The sequence below is a fragment of the Mytilus californianus genome, unplaced genomic scaffold (genome assembly GCF_021869535.1).
Source record: "Mytilus californianus isolate M0D057914Y unplaced genomic scaffold, xbMytCali1.0.p SCAF_10, whole genome shotgun sequence".
In the NCBI taxonomy this organism is placed as follows: Eukaryota; Metazoa; Mollusca; class Bivalvia; order Mytilida; family Mytilidae; genus Mytilus; species Mytilus californianus.
This window is the reverse complement of record NW_026262582.1, coordinates 42,819,366-42,835,585: the sequence shown is the minus strand read 5'-3', so window position 1 is coordinate 42,835,585 and position 16,220 is coordinate 42,819,366. Positions and strand designations below refer to the sequence as shown.

General features: G+C 30.7%; 1 protein-coding gene and 1 long non-coding RNA gene across 2 annotated transcripts in view; both read left to right on the top strand.

The window, feature by feature from the left end:
• Positions 1-16,220, top strand: part of LOC127718168 (serine-rich adhesin for platelets-like) — a 199,855-nt gene that overhangs the window by 158,299 nt on the left and 25,336 nt on the right. The gene's annotated exons all lie outside the window — the stretch shown is intronic.
• Positions 1,313-15,204, top strand: LOC127718174 (uncharacterized). Its single transcript, XR_007989619.1, has 3 exons — positions 1,313-1,535; positions 10,196-10,273; positions 15,062-15,204. It is a non-coding gene; the product is annotated as an uncharacterized LOC127718174 (long non-coding RNA).

Below are 16,220 nucleotides of genomic sequence, written 5' to 3'. Positions count from 1 at the left end.
TTCTGGTTATACTTGTGTAATGTGAACAAAGAAGCTATGTGCTAAACAAAAATTATCATTTTACGATAATATTTAGTTGAATTAGATATGAGCGACAACTTTACGCAGAAAATTGTAATTTTTAGTGCAATAAGTCATGCGGTTGCTGTCTCATTGGTATATACCTTTCAATCATTAGCTTATAAATACATCCATCATTGCTATATATTTCCAAGCTTGTGTCATGGTGTCAAATGCCGTGTTTCTGTTTGGCTACTTGTCAAGGTGTAAAATGCCGTGTTTCTGTAATTGGCTACTTGTCATGGTGTAAAATGATGTGTTTCTGTAATTTGCTAATTGTTATGTTGTGAAATATCGTGTTTCTGTAATTTGAAAATTGTCATGGTATTAAATGCCGTGATTCTGTAATATCCTACTTGTCATGGAGTAAAATGGTGTGTTTCTGTTATTTGATTATTGTCATGGGGTAAAATGCCGTTTTTCTGTAAATTGATAATTGTCATTGTGTGAAATGTGTTTTTGTGATATGCGAATTGTCGTTTTTATGTGTAATCCCGCGTATTAATTATACGCACAACTAAGATTACATCTTATGAATTAAAGGCGACGTAATCGTTGACAAGGAGTAGTCTTACATTTTATACTTATTTTGACAGCATGTCTAAACGTATTGTTATTTCATACATTTTTCCGCGGGAAGAGGTGCTGTGGGATTGGGATAATAAATATCTTGCCAGGTACAAGTATAAAATCTTACCCAAGACTGATGCACATGTATACTCTACCGGAAAAAAAACTATTCCTGACAACCCTCCCCTTATTTTTTTACATTATAGCAAGTAGGTAATGCCTAAAAGTCTTCAATGATTTAATAGTTAAATTCAATAAACGTGTTTCTCTCATATTTGTACACATTTAAACTCGTATTAGCCTATATATCTGAGAAGATGATTCATTTAATTATTTATGAATTGTACCGATTCTTTAATTGATTCATTTTTTTTCCACGGAATATGTGTTTATTCAAATAGTGTGTAAAAAGTTTAACTAGCTTGGTTTACTAAGCAAATCATTGTATGATATAAGCTAGATCTTTAAATTCCATTCTTTGTTTGACTGGCCTTTTGGTTTAGAAATATCAAGGTTATAGTCTAAAATCAACGCAATATTGTAGACATGTCATTGTCTAGAGGTCAAGTTTTGTCGTACGAGCAGAAACAATACCTGTTTGAATCATTCGCCCGAATCACAATTCAACGTTTCAAAACAATAGATATTTAATTTTCTTAAATTACGCATGGATAAATATTATATAACTGTGTGTGAGTGTATGAAAAGGGTATTTTAACGTAAAAGTAAATGGAATTACTTCAAAAGTAGTGACAAGGAAGACAACAGATTAATTTTAATCCGTACATTATAATTACATCTGGAAAAAATCGAAATGAAGTTTTTCCCAATTGTTTTTGTGTTATGGATTCCAAATATTTCATGTTTTCTTAGATGGCCACCTCACGACAACGTTGAATACAGAGGTAAGAGTCTGTAAAATTCTATAATTCTAATTTTGAACGCAAAGAATACAATGATCGAAGTGGTTTCAAATGTTTCAAAAAGTAATGGTTCACGAGTTGGTTATTCTCCGTAGTTATAAATAAAAGAATATGTGTGGTATAAATGTTAATAAAACAGGAGTAATATATTATGAATACTGTATATATGGGACTTCAAATGATATTTTTTATCTTGTAAATTTTGTATATGTTTCTGCCTCCATTGTTTTCGAGTACATGTATAAACAATCCAAAATTACCACCCTTCTTCCCTGTCTCACCACGTTGCAGAGAAAACACCTATATTTTATTAATAGTTTCACGTCCTGAATATGCATAAGACAATTAAAGTTAAAGACGAAAGCAAAGAAACATAGATACAACAAGATAATTCTCTGCTGTCAAATACAGGTACCAATCGACGAAAACAATCATTTATAAACTACATCGTCCCCCTCCTCAAGATTGTACGGTGCTAGGTTTTGCTATTCATGCTCCCTGCACTAAATATTGACACAACTGGTTCGAACTTGATGTGTATGTATATCATAACCGGACATAATTGTCATCTGGTAACGTACAGATGGAGCTACATATACATGATATATGCTTAATGCATAGACTTTGTACATGTCCATCTCCAAACGTTGAATAATTTGCCCCCTCCCCCTTTACTAAATCCTGAAACCACTTCTGTTTCCATGTTTTTTTTTAAATTGTAAAAAAATAGAAAGGAATCTGTAATAAGCTATCATTTATATATACAGGATGGTCGGGATAGGGGGCTTACACAGAATATAGAATAATGAACAAAAGGGGTAAGGACAAACAATATAAAAAATAAGAGAACAGTAGGCCAAACAATAGAGGATAGATAATAATATGTTGCGCAAATATTGAAAAAAAAAAAAAACGAATAATGGGACAAAACATAATGATTCAAATAGAAAAAAAAAATGACCTAAAAATTAAGAATTACTGATATTAATTACCCCTCCTCCTCAATAAAGACACTCATACAGGAATGTCATATAAAGCCTTTATGAGGTGTTAGTGATGTTAAGGTGCTAAACACCATCCATCAATCAAACAATCAGCAAGTCAGACTTAAGGAAGGGTGATTTGAAGAACAAAAGTTGACGGATGCTAGTTTGCTTGCTATTATCAATCTTAAATCATCATTTGATTTTCTCTCATAAAAAAAAATTGAAATCACCCCCGAAAAAAAAAAGTGCAGGTTTATACAATGACGGCCTTCAATATAAAAAAAAGAAGATGTGGTGTGATTGAAAATTGATAATAAGACAACTCTCCACAAGAGAGCAAATGACACAGAAATTTACAACTATAAGTCACTGTACGGTTTTCTACAATGAGTAAAACCCATACCGCATAGTCAGCTATAAAAGGCCCCGAAATGACAAATGCAAAACAATTCAAACGGTTAAGCTAACGGCTTGATTTATGTACAACATAATGAATGAAAATCAAATATGATATACAGCAACGTGTATTTTTAGACACGTAACTGCATGATTAACTTATATTAAACGTGAAATTGCACTCAATAGAATGAACTTAAAACAGTCACCACTATACATATCCTTCTTAAAACGAAAAACTATTTCCAATGTTTGTTCTAGGTGCATATTGATTCGTACTTTTTAGTATCAAAATAAAGTTCTTCTCAATTATTTGTGCTGTGGAATCCAAATATGTCATTATTTCTCAGATGGTCATGTCATGACCAAGTGGAGTACAAAGATAGGAGTCTGAAAAATTACGATTTCTTAATTTTAAACGCAAATAGTACAATAAAGCGTCTCTAGTGCGAATCAGGCATGGGGGAATGCAAATTTTAATTGTAATGCATGGTAATGCACTACATTTTTCCAAGTAATTGCATGTAATGTGTGATACAGAAATTTTTGCATTACATGTAATTGTAATGTAATGCGTTACTTTAGCAAAAAGTTGTATAATTTCTTGCATTACATTGCATTATATGACATTACTTTTATCACATACTATGTATCTTTAATAGATTTTTGGGTATTTAACTAAAGCAGAATTTAAGATTCCTTGATTAACTGAGAACATAATCATTTGAAAATTGGTTTTCTATTTTCTATTCATTTTTCACACTTTACATAAATCACTAGATAGAATGACACAACACTGTATATTAGAGTTTTTTTTATTTCATTTTATTTCATACATTCTCCTGCACAAAACGATTGATATTTGAAAAGCATTACTGTAAAAGTGTTCCATTGTTGTCAAAAGACCAATAAATACCTTGTCATGATTGAATAACAGATAATTCAACATTGTCATAAAACAATAATTAGTTTGTTTTACAATCAATCTTTTCACCATTTTGACACTTTGTCATAGATTTATTTCTATGTTTATTATATAATTTGGAAAGACATTATCTGTAAATATTTGGATTGAAATAAAAAAATAAGTGTATATTTATAAAGGTAAAGTTAACATTAAGTTCAAATAAGTATTTAACTTCATCTCTGTATTTTTTTAAAGAGAAAACACAGAGATGTATACCTTGAAACATTTTTAAAAATCATAGATAGAAGAGCAATAAACTTTATAGGTTTTGTGAAACAATCGGGTAGTCAGAAATATCATTTGAAAGTGTTCCGGACTGATAGAATGTGCATGAAGGATGACACCGTTCGAATCACCTTTTACATGTCTACTTAAATTCAATATATGGAATAGTTTCTGGATATGCTAGAATTTTTTTGTGACTTGATGTTGTTTTTCATAATGTTTTTCACTTGATAAAAAATTTACAAAATGCAATGTGCTATTCAATGCATTACTTTGCAAAAGCAATTGTAATTTAATGCATTAATTTGATAAAAGCATGTAATTGTAGTTCAATGCATGGTTTTGTCAAAGTCATAATTGTAATATAATGCATTACATTGCAATGTAATTCGCCCCATGCCTGATGCGAATGTTTTCAAAAGTAACATACACAATTTAAGTTATAAAAAACGTCATTTTGACTTTTTCAATTGTTACAAAGAAATGAAATGTGTATTCTTAAACTTTAAGGTACAGAATAAGTAAATTTTGTGTAATACTTAGGCTTGTATTTGACTATAAAATTGTCTTTGGAATCTTTATCAAATGTATATATATATTTTGCTTGTCTCATACACGTACCAACAGAAAAAAGACCAGTCCTAACATGCTTTTGGATGTTCGCTCATCTGTTTCAAAATAACAAGCTTTTTAAAAGACTGTTAGAAATTGATAGTATATAAATAACGGAACTTAAACAGTAGAAAAAATTACAGGTCCATGTCCTTGACTTTGATATATTATCAAATGAAATTTGGAGGGAAATGATTTTCATTGGATGTTTCATATTTTAAAACGGCACATTTTTTCTTCAAGAACTGTTAAAAAATATTAAGGACTTTTAAACTATATGTAATAAGATTATGAAAAGAAAAGTAGGGATTAGCTTGCAAAATGTTTTTTAGTACTACATGGATAAAACAAGAGGATTCCGAAAAAATCTTACAAAACAAAACAAGTAAAGCGAACATTCTTAACCTAATTGTTTGTTTTTTTTCCCCAAAGTTGAAGTGTTTTGTTTTGTTTTGTTCCCGACGCTGAATGTAGACACATCTTGACCCCTAAGCTTGTATTGCATAACTGACATCTAGTACTACACAGATAACATATTCCTGAAAAAGTAGAAAAGCAGGAAAGAATCAGTAAGAAGCTCAATTGTGTATACATATAATGGTATGGGTGGGGTTAACAGAATATATAACAATGGTCAGTAAAAGGATAATAACGGGGAAAAAACAAAAGAGAAAAATAAAAAAAATAATGGGGGAATGAAATGTTAAGAATAATAAACAAATGGTGGAAATAAATAAGGAACAGAACGAAATGATCTAGACATTTAAAACATACGATAGTGAAGGCTACCATCCATTCAGTCCCATCATATAGCAATAAATACATCAGTCAGTCAGACTTAGGAAAGGATCATTTAACTAAACAGGGGGATAGTTCGATTTTTGAATTACAAATGTATAATTTCCCATTGTGTTTTCTCTTATCTCGAGTCCATGTATAAACTATGACGTCGCACAATGTATGTTAAGACAAGTATGTTTGTCCGTTATTGTTTAACTTATATTAAACTAAATATATTGAAATCAGAAGAATTTACGTAAAACAGTCATTGAATATAGACCCTGCTTAAGAGAGAGAGAGAGAGAGAGAGAGAGAGAGAGAGAGAGAGAGAGAGAGAGTATTTGGAATATAATTTAGAAAAGGGGGAGGAGGCAAAGGTTAGAGAAATCAAACGAGCAAAAGGTCTAAAAGCAACTGACAAGCTGCGCGGCAAGATTATGACTGAGTAATGCAATTAATGTAAAGGAAGAAATTATTTCTTGTTATGCATCTACATAACTTTTTGTTGGTTTTATGGATGGATACGTTTCGACATTTACGATGTATATATATATATACATTTATCAAGAATGGGCACGATTACTGACAAATATAATCCATTAATAATAGATTACCTTATCAAAAGTAATTACATAACTTTGTGATTACTGTCAATTACATTCTACAAAATTATAAAACAAAACTTAAGTATGTTAGACATAATTATGTTGTCCAATATACAATGTACGTATAGTGGAAATTTAGCACTTAGCAAAAAAAAAAACAAACATTGAAGCATGGTTTACAAATTTTATGTAAACAGTAGTTTTCTAGATGGAAGCTCTTACTGAAGATCTGAAATATTCAAAAGTTCTCTGAAAAACACTGTATATTAGAGTTTTTTTTATTTCATTTTATTTCATACATTCTCCTGCACAAAACGATTGATATTTGAAAAGCATTACTGTAAAAGTGTTCCATTGTTGTCAAAAGACCAATAAATACCTTGTCATGATTGAATAACAGATAATTCAACATTGTCATAAAACAATAATTAGTTTGTTTTACAATCAATCTTTTCACCATTTTGACACTTTGTCATAGATTTATTTCTATGTTTATTATATAATTTGGAAAGACATTATCTGTAAATATTTGGATTGAAATAAAAAAATAAGTGTATATTTATAAAGGTAAAGTTAACATTAAGTTCAAATAAGTATTTAACTTCATCTCTGTATTTTTTTAAAGAGAAAACACAGAGATGTATACCTTGAAACATTTTTAAAAATCATAGATAGAAGAGCAATAAACTTTATAGGTTTTGTGAAACAATCGGGTAGTCAGAAATATCATTTGAAAGTGTTCCGGACTGATAGAATGTGCATGAAGGATGACACCGTTCGAATCACCTTTTACATGTCTACTTAAATTCAATATATGGAATAGTTTCTGGATATGCTAGAATTTTTTTGTGACTTGATGTTGTTTTTCATAATGTTTTTCACTTGATAAAAAATTTACAAAATGCAATGTGCTATTCAATGCATTACTTTGCAAAAGCAATTGTAATTTAATGCATTAATTTGATAAAAGCATGTAATTGTAGTTCAATGCATGGTTTTGTCAAAGTAATAATTGTAATATAATGCATTACATTGCAATGTAATTCGCCCCATGCCTGATGCGAATGTTTTCAAAAGTAACATACACAATTTAAGTTATAAAAAACGTCATTTTGACTTTTTCAATTGTTACAAAGAAATGAAATGTGTATTCTTAAACTTTAAGGTACAGAATAAGTAAATTTTGTGTAATACTTAGGCTTGTATTTGACTATAAAATTGTCTTTGGAATCTTTATCAAATGTATATATATATTTTGCTTGTCTCATACACGTACCAACAGAAAAAAGACCAGTCCTAACATGCTTTTGGATGTTCGCTCATCTGTTTCAAAATAACAAGCTTTTTAAAAGACTGTTAGAAATTGATAGTATATAAATAACGGAACTTAAACAGTAGAAAAAATTACAGGTCCATGTCCTTGACTTTGATATATTATCAAATGAAATTTGGAGGGAAATGATTTTCATTGGATGTTTCATATTTTAAAACGGCACATTTTTTCTTCAAGAACTGTTAAAAAATATTAAGGACTTTTAAACTATATGTAATAAGATTATGAAAAGAAAAGTAGGGATTAGCTTGCAAAATGTTTTTTAGTACTACATGGATAAAACAAGAGGATTCCGAAAAAATCTTACAAAACAAAACAAGTAAAGCGAACATTCTTAACCTAATTGTTTGTTTTTTTTCCCCAAAGTTGAAGTGTTTTGTTTTGTTTTGTTCCCGACGCTGAATGTAGACACATCTTGACCCCTAAGCTTGTATTGCATAACTGACATCTAGTACTACACAGATAACATATTCCTGAAAAAGTAGAAAAGCAGGAAAGAATCAGTAAGAAGCTCAATTGTGTATACATATAATGGTATGGGTGGGGTTAACAGAATATATAACAATGGTCAGTAAAAGGATAATAACGGGGAAAAAACAAAAGAGAAAAATAAAAAAAATAATGGGGGAATGAAATGTTAAGAATAATAAACAAATGGTGGAAATAAATAAGGAACAGAACGAAATGATCTAGACATTTAAAACATACGATAGTGAAGGCTACCATCCATTCAGTCCCATCATATAGCAATAAATACATCAGTCAGTCAGACTTAGGAAAGGATCATTTAACTAAACAGGGGGATAGTTCGATTTTTGAATTACAAATGTATAATTTCCCATTGTGTTTTCTCTTATCTCGAGTCCATGTATAAACTATGACGTCGCACAATGTATGTTAAGACAAGTATGTTTGTCCGTTATTGTTTAACTTATATTAAACTAAATATATTGAAATCAGAAGAATTTACGTAAAACAGTCATTGAATATAGACCCTGCTTAAGAGAGAGAGAGAGAGAGAGAGAGAGAGAGAGAGAGAGAGAGAGAGAGTATTTGGAATATAATTTAGAAAAGGGGGAGGAGGCAAAGGTTAGAGAAATCAAACGAGCAAAAGGTCTTAAAGCAACTGACAAGCTGCGCGGCAAGATTATGACTGAGTAATGCAATTAATGTAAAGGAAGAAATTATTTCTTGTTATGCATCTACATAACTTTTTGTTGGTTTTATGGATGGATACGTTTCGACATTTACGATGTATATATATATATACATTTATCAAGAATGGGCACGATTACTGACAAATATAATCCATTAATAATAGATTACCTTATCAAAAGTAATTACATAACTTTGTGATTACTGTCAATTACATTCTACAAAATTATAAAACAAAACTTAAGTATGTTAGACATAATTATGTTGTCCAATATACAATGTACGTATAGTGGAAATTTAGCACTTAGCAAAAAAAAAAAACAAACATTGAAGCATGGTTTACAAATTTTATGTAAACAGTAGTTTTCTAGATGGAAGCTCTTACTGAGGATCTGAAATATTCAAAAGTTCTTGAAATTTTGGTTTCAACATAAGCATGATAAGTGAGTGGTGACAAGGATTTGTATAGTCTAACTATACAAATCTTTGGTAGTGATAAAGTTCTTGCAATGACATTGCATTGTATCAATCACTTCTTCATAGTTTAAGTAATTTTTTTCATATTTTGAAAAAAAAATTGTTGTCATACTGACTTAAGTTAGGTTTTTTGTTTTAACTCATTATAAACAGGTATATTTATTTGAAAATAGTTCATTACAATGTTGGAAGTTTCGTTTGAAAAAAAAAAGTATATTAAAAGTAGAAGAATTAGTTAGTACAGCTAATTTTAGTGATTGAAATTCATATTATGTATGTGCACGACTGGAAGGTAACTGATTACTGCTATCAGTGCCAATAGTATAACAAAAAAGTCATACTAGTACGTAATCCGTCTTGAACGTAATCCGTCTTGAATGCAATAAAACAATGTTTGAGCTGCTTTTGCAGATATACATTTCCATATTTTGCTAATAGGGACTCAGACTGCCAAAAATAGTGAAAGCTTTCGAAAAAATATCGCAGAATGGTCTCTTTGAAGAGGTATTTTATTTATAAAGAAGATTTATAATAATAAATTATTGCACTTTTCATAAATTATCTTTGATTTATTGTACAGAAGAAATTCCCGTTGAAATATCACAAGGTCAACATACAAGACGATCAGCAGACAACAGCTTTCATCCACAAACTTATGACCTTGACCTAAAAGTTGAAGGGTCACACGTTCATTTCCATTTAGTACGAAATGATGACATCAAGACTAATGTACCAACTTTATCCTTAAGTCAAGGAAAACTAACAGACGTCTACCCACAGGAACAAAAGGTAGATTTCTGCTTTTTAAAAGGTACCATTATAGTGTTTTCGCTTTTGTTGCGATGAACTACATGGATGACAAAATGTACTAAATACATGGTGTAAATAACAGAAGACTAATTCTTCGGCGGTAATATCGGGGAGAGGGCTGCATTACGCATCACTTGGTAAAGTTGTCCCATTTTAACTTTTGGTCATGCTCTTATCAAAGATATTTAGCTGAGGTTATTCCATTTTTTTATAACGCGTTTGAATTTGCTGACCCAAGGAAAATAATATAAAAATCTTTAAAACATATGTGGCTAATCTAGATTTACTTATTACAGGAGTCAATATTCTATCAAGATATAAAGAAAGGAGCATCGTTTATAGTCCAACAAGACAGAAAGCAGTCAGAAAGTATGGTAATATCGATATTAGCCAAGTTTCAATCTTTTTACTTCTTGTATTGTTAAGTTCTGTCGGACCAATCAACTGTTTAAAAGGGATGAGGATTCAACAATTTAGTTGATCGATTTATTAGTTATTTCAAAAACTGAATAATCGGAATATATACTATTCGTAAGCTACAAGAACCCCCGTTATAAATTCAACATGGACGATCTTCTAAATCTGAATTCTCGGAATATTGAGCGTATTGGAAGATATTCATTTAAAATTGCGTGGTAATAAGCTTAATTCTTGTGAACAAAATCTATATTTGTTTGGCGTATCGAATTTGACTTTGTACAGTATGCTGCCAAAAGACTTTCGCTAACTTAAAATACACCTTAAATACTAAAAACGAATCTTCAGATTATAACATTTTAAAGAATTTTATTAAATTATGTAATGGTTTTCTTTTCATTTTCCCCGTGTTGTAGCCAAGAATCCGCAGGCAAAATTTAAGATCAAGCTGACCATCTACTCACTTAACGAAGTATTTATGAACAGTAGAATAATTACTATAAAACGATCTTGAATAAAGTTCATTCAGATTTATGTTTAAAGTCATTGGATACGCACGTCTTTCTTGTAGTGGGATTGAAAGGATATTTATTTGTGTCTTTAAGTGGTATTTCGGGAGAGTAAAATAAACTAGAATTTATGCATATATGTTAATGGATTATGTGTGTTTTTCGTTTGATAACTATTGGATGTAGAATCGTCTGTGAAAAGTGAAATGGTACAACTAGAATGAATGTCCAGGTATGTAACACTCTAGTATAGGTTATTTAACTAATAACGGTGTGCTCGATTTTAAGTTATATCGAAAACAAAATGTGATTCTATATTTCAAACCATTTCATTCGATGAAATAAAATGAAACAAGAAAACAGTATTTCATGCAATACCCAACATTTCGTCTATCCCTTTTCTAGTTACAACGTACAAAACTTGTATGCATTTTTTTAATATAGCAATACAAGCAAACTGAAAGTTTTTTTCATTCTTCCCTATTATCAGAAAGGAAGCAAAAAAGTTTTAGAAACAAAAATCCGCATGATTAAAAGCATTTCTGGATTCCGTTTTAAATGTATTTAACTTAAGTGGACAACTACCTTTTAATTTCATGTAAACATTTATTTCAAGATTAACGCCGTTTATTTGCACTGCCGATATAACTGTTATTTTTGCCACTTGACATATAACAACAGTGAATGAATTCGATTATGTTACGCGTTTCTGTTGAAAATTGAATAAAAACCCCGCCCAATATTTAACACAAGCCTTATTCAAATGTTATACATACCCCCTCAAATTGTATTCATTAGTACTATATTTAAATTATAACAACGAACAATCAAATTAAATACCGAATACACCATTTTGATCATTTCAGTTTCTTGGACTATTTTTTCTATTAAACCACAATATTATTGTATAGACTATCCGAGTAATTTTTTTGTTTTTAATTTATATATATATGAAAATGCAAACGATTTTTGCTGTACAAAATCAAAATATTTCAAGGAAATGATATCTTAAACGGTAAAATTAAAATCAAATCTTTATGTGAAATATATTTGTCTCTTTCTTTCATTTTTGAATAATGTTATTGTGTTCAATATTACAATAGAATTCACTGACTCACACACAGTTAACACATTTGATATTTTGTAGACGCATAGAAGAGGAATTGGATGCAATAGAAAATATTCCTTTTTTACCCACTTGGATACTATCCGTGACAAAAATTCAGCCAAGATTTGCATCGGAAAAAATTAGAGGATTATATTGTTGAACTTTAGTGAATACGATATACTAATATACACGATGGAATTACGACTCGCAAATAAAAGCTGTTTGTTAATAATGCGATATTTAGTGCTCAATGTATTACTACGATCCAAATTTTAAAAAATCCAGTATCAGTCGTTTTAGTTAGATTTCATCTTCATTCAATATCGCGTTACGTCCTTTAGAATTATTCCAATGGGTGAACATTTTTTAAGAAAGTGCCCATGAAAATATCCTAAGGGCAAAACGTCCGGATGAATAAAGACGAACAATAGAAAATAGCTCTCCATTCCTGAAAAATAATGGAGAGTTTCAACAAAAGATTTACGTCACAGGTGTATTTTAAATTTGTGGAACGATTTTTAAAATATTGCTAAGCATATCATGGTAATCCTTTTTAATTATGATGTTTTTTTTTTATTTTTATGATCCTAAACATTTGAATACAATTTTCCGATCTGGGTTTTCGTTCGTTCCTCCGCCCGTCTTGTAACAGCTAAATAACGTTTTTGGTTTAATGAAGTTGAACATATGCTGAAAACTTAGTACATATGTTCATTGTGATTTGACATTTAAAAACATATTTGCCAAAATTCTCAGGATAAAATAAGGAGAGACGTTATAGGACATTGATTTGATTTATTTTTGAAGGAATTACTAATTATTAGGAATATTTATTTTTTGAGTGTGTTCATATTTTGTAATTTATCAGTGACTTTGATACAATGAAAACTAATTGTTTTTTCCTCTGCAAAGCATAAAACTATAAATATGACATGTATGATGAACTTAAATAAAAAAAAAAAAAAAAAAAAACATTGAACATCCAATCTCCTATTGTTACGGTGTAAAATAACTTTCTTCTCAATATATTACTTTTGTCTTATTGTTTTCAGCATAAAAAGTTTATTAAAAAACATTTTTATAACACAAAATACACTGTTAAACAGTTAAATGTTTCGCATTCTAAAAATCAGTTGACTCATCCTGGATATAAAACGATACTTGGAAAAGGACAAAAACTAAATGGAAGATCTAAAAACAGGACAGTTAGATGTGATACGTCTTTACCTGTAATTTGATTAAGTCAACACATTATCAAAATTCTAACTTTATAATAAAGACCAGGGCCCATATGCATAAAGCTACTTAAGCTAAGATTTGTTCTGAAAGGACGGATTTTTCTACATGTCCTACGATAAATTAGTACTACGAGTGGATTTCTTAATTTAAGCGGTTTTATGCATACGGGCCCAGAACATTTACTTATGCATTATTTGTCAAGCTTACGAAAAGAAAGCGTAGCCCTATTAAAACCCTGTGTATCGGATTCAACTTTCACATTCCTAACGACCATGGCTCCAAAACGAAAGCAAGTTACATGTAGCATTGATGTAAGTGCTAGACGAAACAAGTCAAGATGGCCATATCTTTTATACTGCAATATCTATATTGGGGCAAACAGATATCAGGATTGGGTCTTTATTTTCGAGTGAATTTGGGATTTACACTTATCGGGACTCGGGAATGGCTGATTTATTTTTCGGGATCCGGGAAAGATTTTTTTTATTTTTTCGGGAATTCGGGTTCACACACCCTCCTACCGTCCCTTTCAGTTACTCCTACCTTTGACAAATGCTACGATTACGCAAGTTTAACCCTTCTAAAAACATTGGTTAAAGAGTGCTTCGAAGTATCAAAATAAGGTCAAGTTTTGTGTTTGTTATGATTACTTTGTGGGAATGGGTTTTAACGCTACCCCCTTCACCTCCCTCTCCCCCCAAAAAAATTCTCGAAAGCCTTTACCAGCAAACATATATTGTATGCGAAAGTAATCACGCATTTCTGTATTTTCGAGCTTTCAGACATACAGTTGATATCTTAAATAGATGTTATCGACACCGATCATTTATAATGATTAAGAAAAAAGATAAGTAGATATAAGAAGATGTGGTATGAGTGCCAATGAGACAACTCTCCGTCCAAGTCACAATTTGTAAAAAGTAAACCGTTTTAGGTCATAGTACGGCCTTCAAAACAGAGACTTGGCTCACACCGATGGCATATCTTTTATACTGCCGAAAAAGTACATAGTTAACCCATAGCTATAATCAACTTTAAAAGAAAGTTACCTATACCGGTATATATAAACTAACTTTTGTTACGTAATAATTTCAAGGTGGCGTATTTATTGTATAAAACTAATAGCAATGATACGAAGCAAAAGCCATAAGCTTACTATCTGCATAAAGGCCAACAAATCTGTATTTGAAAATTAAATCTCCGTCACTCGTGGTATTCGAGATTCTATTGTCCGTATTAGATAAGCAGACCTTGAATCATGTGAAACAACCAGACAGCATCAGTTTACAATCCGGACAATAGATTTCTGAAGCTTATTTATCTACTTCTTGAGGAAAATTACACTTCCATGATTATATGGTCTATACAATTTCCACACAAGATCGACCTGTAAAGAGGAGATCAAAATTTGTGATTCTTATCTTAATGCTGATTGGTGATTAAATTACATTAAATTATACTGGATGATCTAAAATATAATTAGAACATGAACTTGTTCTACAGTTTTGGTTTTGCTCAGGTGACCTATACATTTGTAGTTGCTAACTTCCATGCACGTCATATAGTTTCTAGTAGAAAGTCTCGTTGGCAATCATATTTCATCTTTTTATTTTTATATTTAGCACTAATCACGAAAGCTTAAAATTTATAATTGTCACTTCGAACAAACTCATTCCAATTTTACAATATTTTGTAAGGTTGATTTGTGTAACTAAAACCACTTTGTATTTGATGTGTTTCCCTCAGTTTTAGTTTGTAACCCTGATTGGTTTTTTTTTTCTCAATCGATTTATGAATTTCGAATAGCGTTATACTACTGTTGCCTTTATTTTTGCCGAAGATGATATACATGTAGTTCCATTTTAATGTATTTGTTACCTTCATTATAGTTTGGCACTTTCAATTCTGGTGATGGCGGTTTTATTCTACAAACACCAAAAGAAAGGTTTTTGCCGCTACATTCCGGAAGCAACAGATTTGAAATAATTAAAGAAATTAGAAACCGAACAGAGTTTGGAGATGGATTACTAGTCGGTGAGTAGATTTTCCAGGCCATTTTGTCAAATAATCATTTATATCAAAATATGAAGACATTTACAAACATGTACCTACTATTGATACTCACCGATCGAACTACACAAAGATGAAAGTTCTACTTATTGTGTATATTTTTTAAGTTAGACCCATTGCATTACGATTTTGTATACAAACAGTATAACATATTATGCATTTTTATTGGGGAAGAATCTTTATTATCCAGTTTAAAAATACCGAGGTAAATTCAGTATCATACCTTTCAATTACGAAAAATGAAAATGTGTTCAATTATTATTCAAAACCTAGTAGCTTAGAATACAATTTAAATTTTGTCTATAACATACGCACACACCAAAACCTCACTGCCCCTAAACCAAAACACACAAAAAGCAAGACTAACAAGAGGAGAAAAAAAAAACAAACAAAACAGAAGCACAAAAAAAATCCAGACGCACAAACAATAAAACACAGGCAAACACAAAGATATAAACAAAAAAAGAAAACGAAAACAAGCAGCATTCGATCCAAATAACCGTAATTGGAAAAGGCAAAGATGTAGTGGTTTTAAATCAGTTTTACGCGTACACTGTAAGATGGAAGCTTGAACTACTGTCAGATATTCGTGTACTCGCGTTTCCGTTTATTCATATCTTATACTAAATATACATGTATTATACGACTTTACTAACTGGTTACCGTCAAATCTAAAATTTTATTTAAGATGTACCTTTTCACCTCCTCAAGAACACTTTTCCAACCATTGATCTTTGTCCTATCCAGCAACCAGCTTGTGAACTGATGTAGCCTTTAAACTGTAATATTATTTCATTGTAGGTGATAAAGTCTGCCTGTAAGAAAACGCCATCGACAGAAAAGAGCCACAGGATCGAACCAAATAGAACTTTTAATATTTTGTGACTATGCTATTTATGATTAGTAAGTAAAGTGGAAACAAAGAAATAGAAATAAGGAGGTTCACAAAGGGCGAAGACTGGTTTTAAAATTCCTTGA